The sequence below is a fragment of the Alligator sinensis genome, unplaced genomic scaffold, assembly GCF_000455745.1.
Source record: "Alligator sinensis unplaced genomic scaffold, ASM45574v1 scaffold1208_1, whole genome shotgun sequence".
In the NCBI taxonomy this organism is placed as follows: domain Eukaryota; kingdom Metazoa; phylum Chordata; order Crocodylia; family Alligatoridae; genus Alligator; species Alligator sinensis.
This window is the reverse complement of record NW_005842782.1, coordinates 11,497-17,044: the sequence shown is the minus strand read 5'-3', so window position 1 is coordinate 17,044 and position 5,548 is coordinate 11,497. Positions and strand designations below refer to the sequence as shown.

Below are 5,548 nucleotides of genomic sequence, written 5' to 3'. Positions count from 1 at the left end.
AGTTTAGGAGCAGCAACCAGTTAGTACAGAGCTCCATGTGCCTGCTTGATAGATCCTTGGTTAGATAGTGCAGCCCCCCATTCCCCTCTATACCAGATCCTTCCACCCGCCTGTAGCAGACCACTATCAAGGTAGTCCAGTTCCCAGAATGCCTTTGTACTGGCCCACTGGCTCACTAGTTCTGTACTACATATCCTACACTGCAAGAGATCATTCACTTCTACTCTTCACCAGATCACTGGCCAGCTGGTCCAGTACCCTCCATTCTGCTAATCCAGATAAATGGCCAGCTAACATAATACTCAGTACTTCACTGCACCTTACCATTGGCCAGTTAGTCCACTATCCCATATCCTTTTGCAACCAATTATTGCCTTGATAGTGCAGTCCCCCTTGCCTCACTGAAGTAGCTAGTCCAGTAGCTGATACTTCCCTGAATCAGATCATTATGCAGCTAGCCTGATAATTCCACACCCTTGTACATCTAATGGGAAATGCCAGGGGTCATAATGAATAGAGGATAGATCACTCTAGATATATCCAGTTCAATACTTTCCTTCTAAGGCATCCAGTTCTGCCACTGCCAGAGAGGATACTGGGCTAGATGAACCATTGCTCTGATACAGTATGCACATCTTAAGTTCTTATTTAGGCCAGATCTTATTTTACCTTTTATGTGCCTCAGTGGACTTCCCTATTCTACCCGAGTCCCTGAAAAAGTTAACCCGCATAAGTCTACTTATGTGAGAGGCAAGGATTTCTTAGGGTGGTTTCTTTTATCAGTCCAACTAAAAGATATCATCCTAAGAAATCCTTGTCTCTCACGTAATTTCTAGACCATCATGACTACCACCTCACTCTTATACTACTGGAAGTCTACTTATGCACCCAAGTAAAAAAAAAACAAACAGCAAGTAAAAAATGAGGCGCAAGCAAAGTGAAATAGGGGCTTAGACACCTAGTAGGTGGAGTCGGGTCTGGCCTACATATCCTTCCTTCAATGATTCTGTTACTGTTGTGGATCTGTAGTTAATGGGAAGATGTCTATTGATTTCTGTACATGTTGGGGCAGATCTATAGCTGCAGGTAGTGATGGCCAAGGTTTTCTAAAGTAACTGCTGATCTTGTGTGCCTGGAATAAGCTACACTCCAGGGGCATGATATTTATGGAACAAGTGCTCAAGACTTCCTCAGAGTCAGGAGCAGAATCCTATTTCACTTTCTGTGCCCAAATGGCAGTTACTTAGCCAAGTAACTGGACTTTTTGGCACGTATGCACAGTTTGTGGTCCTGTTCCACATGCAGTGCAGCCTCTCAAGTGTTCATGTAGCACATGTACAACAGGCTGCTTTTTGTCCAGGCAGGGATGCAACTCTAAACATGTGTACTTGGATGATCATCAGTCCCAAAACTGTAGCTGGGTGAAAACTGGCAGCTATAAAACAGCGGTGGTGGAGTATTGTAGCCCAATAGCCTTTGTCCAGAAAGCCGGGGGCTGTGGTTCTAGGCCCCTTTCACCCTCAGGAAGCTTGAATCTATATCTCTCCATCTTCCCAATGCAGTATTCTAACAGCAGGCCTCTGTCAGGATTATCCAGTTTCCTCTCCAGTCCTTTTCATTTTCTGTTTATTTCCATATATTTAATTCTGTCATTCAATATCTGTTCTAAGACATGGGTGAACATGACTTGCTGTCGAGAAATCAACATGGCTTTGTCAACGGGGAATCATGCCTCACCAACCTACTGGAGTTCTTTGAGGGTGTCAATAAGCAGGTGGATTGGGGTAATCCAGTTGACATCGTATATCTTCCAAAAAGCCTTTGACAGGGTCTCCCATTAGGCTCTTAATGAATCTAGGTAGTCATGCAATTACAAGGAACATCCATTTGTGGATTAGAAATTGGCCTAAAAATAGGAAAGAAAAAGTGAGTATAAATGGTCAGTTTTCTTGTTGGAAAGAAGTAAGCAGTGGGGTCCTCCAGGGATCTGTGTTGGGATCAGTGCTGTTGGTGGTGCCTTTTTGTAGAGGGTGCACTGCCACGTTCAGGGTGCACGTGCACCCTCTACGCATCGCCTGTAGATGTGAGCGGTGGAGTGACAGGAAGACAGCCCCACATTCACCTGGGTTCCCCGCTGGCCACAGCCACAGCCTCCTTTCTGGTCTTATAGATGACCAGTTTGGCCAGAGCCAGAAGGAGGTTGACCATGTGGTCCCAGGACTTGGTGGGGCTGCAAACAGGATGTCCATAACAAACAGGATGGGGGGAAGTGCAGCTAGAACCTCAGCAGGAGGTGAAAAAGGGATTGCAACCTGGTGCACTCCCTTTATTGGCAAGAGGGGCAGGTGTCGGAGGTGTCTGTAAAGTGCACCAGATATACACCCATGGTGATGGCTTTATGGAGGAGCCGCCAAGGAGGACTATATAGCAATGGCCCACACCTGTAGGTGTGAAAAGCTAATCAGATTAGAAAAGCTAAGGCAGCGACTGAACTAAAATTAGCAACGGGAATTAAGGACAACAAGAAGTCCTTCTTTAGATACATAGAGAATGAGAGGAAAACAAATGGAAATGTGGGGCCGTTGCTCAACAACTCAGGACAGCTAGTCATCGCCATTTGGGAGAAAACTGAACTCCTGAATGACTACTTTGCTTCAGTCTTTCACCAGGCCAGGGGGAAAATCACACCAGCTAGAGTACAGAATGAGCAGGGTTCCAATGATTGCCTTCCTACTATTGCCATAGAAATGGTGTGTGATCAGTTAAAGAAATTAGATGCATATAAGTCAGCAGGACTGGATGAACTTCATCCGAGAGTGCTGCAGGAACTGGCCGAGGTAATCGCAGAACCCCTGGTGAATCTGTTCCAAAGCTCATGGCACTCCGGGGAGGTCACCAAGGACTGGAAGAGGGCCAATGTTATGCCCAGCTTCAAGAAGGGGAGGAGGGGGATGACCTGGGTAACTATAGGCCAATTAGCCTAACTTCTATCCCAGGGAAAATCCTGGAAAAATTCATTAAGGAGTCTATGTGCGATAGGCTTGCAGAAGGTAGGATTCTGAACGACAGCCAGCATGGCTTCATCATGGGCAGGTCTTGTCTTACCAACCTCATCTCCTGTTATGATCAGGTGACTCGCCACCTGGATAAGTGAGAGGAGGTTGTTATTATATATCTTCACTTCTGAAAAGCTTTCAATCTCGTATCCCATGATGTTCTTCTGAGAAAATTAGAAGACTGTGGGCTTAACTGTGAGACAGGTGGGTAGGAACATAGGCAACTAGTAGGGGGATGCATGGGGGTTCACATACCCCTCCCGATGGGGCCGGTGCCCCCCGATGGCTGACACTGATACTGTTGGTAGGGCTGGTGTCCCCCCTGACAGGGTCAACGGCTTCTGCATGCGCCCCCACAAATTCAGGATGCACCAGTCACTCATGGGTAGTAAGCTGGCTGCGGGGTAGGACCCAGAGAGTTCTAATGAACGGATCTATGTCGTCTTGGTGGGAAGTGGTCAGTGGTGTCCCGCAGGGGACGGTGCTTGGTCCAGCGCTATTCAACGTCTTCATAAATGATTTGGATGTGGGGGTGAAGAGCTCACTGGCCAAGTTCACAGATGACACCAAATTATGGGGAAGCGTGATCATGCTTGAAAATAAGCTGCAGACACAGGTAGCCCTAGACAGGCTTTCAAGTTGCGTGGACCAGAACCAAATGAAGTTTAATGTTGAGAAACGTAAAGTGCTCCACCAGGGGATGAGCAACCACCTGCACGCCTACAGGCTTGGCAACGCCAACCTGACCAGCACTACAACTGAAAGAGACCTGGAGGTAATAATAGACCACGGTATGACCATGTGCCAGCAGTACGATGCTGTAGCCAGCAAGGCCAACAATACCCTGGCATGCATCAATCGATGCATCTCCAGCAAAACCAAGGAAGTGATTCTCCTGCTCTACTCAGCACTGGTGAGACCACATCTGGAGTACTGCATCCAGTTCTGGGCACTGCACTTTAAGAAGCACATTGTAACGCTTGAGAGAGTCCAGAGAAGGGCTGCCTTTATGATCAGAGACTTGCACGGCAAGCCATATGAGGAGAGGATGAGGGATCTGGGACTCTTCAGCCTGAAAAAAAGAAGACTGAGAGGGGACTTGGTAGCAGCTTACCGCTACATCAGAAGCATACATCTAGGGCTCTATGAACAACTGTTCACCAGGGCACCTTTTGGGAAAACTAGGAGTAATGGTCACAAACTCCTGGAAGACCATTTCAGGCTCAACATTAGGAAAAAGTACTTCACAACTAGGGTGTCCAGACTGTGGAATAAGCTCCCTCCAGAAGTGGTAAAATCACCTACCCTGGAAATCTTCAACAGGAGACTGGATGGTCACCTTGCTGGGGTCACCTGAACCCAGGTGTCTGTCCTGCTTGGTGCAGGGGGCTGGACCCGATGATCTTCCGAGGTCCCTTCTAGCCTTACAATCCATGGGACCAGTTCATAGAATCATAGAAGTAGGGGTGGAAGGGACCTTGTAGATCTTCAAGTCCGACCCCCTGCCTGGGCAGGAAGAAAACTGGGCTAAAATGACCCCAGCCAGGTAGGTATCAAGCCGCTTCTTAAAGACCCCCAGGGTAGGAGCCAGCACCACTTTCCTTGGAAGTTGGTTCCTAGCTGCCCTGACAGTGAAGTAGTTCTTATGGATGTCTAATCTAAACCTACTCTCCAATAACTTGTGGCTATTATTCCTTGTTAGCCCAAGGGGCGCTAGGAGAAACAAGGTCTCCCCCAAACTCTTCTGGTCCCCCCTAGTGAGTTTCTAGATGGTCACCAGGTCCCCCCTCAGCCTTCTCTTGTGAAGGCTGAACAGGTTCAGGTCCCGTAGCCTCTCATTGTAGGGTCTGCCCTGCTGTCCCCATATCATGCAGGTGGCCCTCCTCTGGACCCTCTCAATGTTGTCCACATCCCTCTTGAAGTGGGGTGCCCAGAACTGGACACAGTACTCCAGCTTTGACCTGAACAGTGTCACGTAGAGGGGGAGGATCACCTCCTTGGACCTACTTGAGATGCAAGTTTGAGGGGCATCAAACACTTTTTGAAGTTTGCCAGGGTGGGTGACTGTACCACCTCTGGGGGAGCCTGTTCCAAACCAGAAGTAAAGAAGTTTTTCCTTATGTGAAAATTATCAACTTGACAGTCACTAGCTCACACCCTTTAGCCACAGAAGAGACCCTAAATCCTATGGTTCCTTTAGGGCAGAGTGAAACTGATGCACCCAACATGGGACTTGAACCCATGACCCTGGGATTAAGAGTCCCATGCTCTACCAACTGAGCTAGCTGGGTATGGCTGAGTTAGCTTTTTTGTGCTTCATGGGATCAAGGTGAAATAGAGACTTGTCTACCAGAGATCCTCACCCCGACTCTTGCCTAGGGCATCCTGCCACTTATTTTCAGGGTGGGACGTGTGGATGGGATGATGGACTGTGCAGAGCATGTGCATATAGAGCTGGCAGTGATTGCTTGTGTGACACAGGCCTATTTGCC

At 48.0% G+C, this 5,548-nt stretch overlaps 1 non-coding gene across 1 annotated transcript; it reads right to left on the bottom strand.

Annotated features, from left to right (window-relative positions):
• Nucleotides 1–5,274: 5,274 nt before the first annotated feature.
• On the bottom strand, nucleotides 5,275–5,347 carry TRNAK-CUU. Its single transcript has one exon. It is a non-coding gene; the product is annotated as a tRNA-Lys (tRNA).
• Nucleotides 5,348–5,548: the final 201 nt, after the last annotated feature.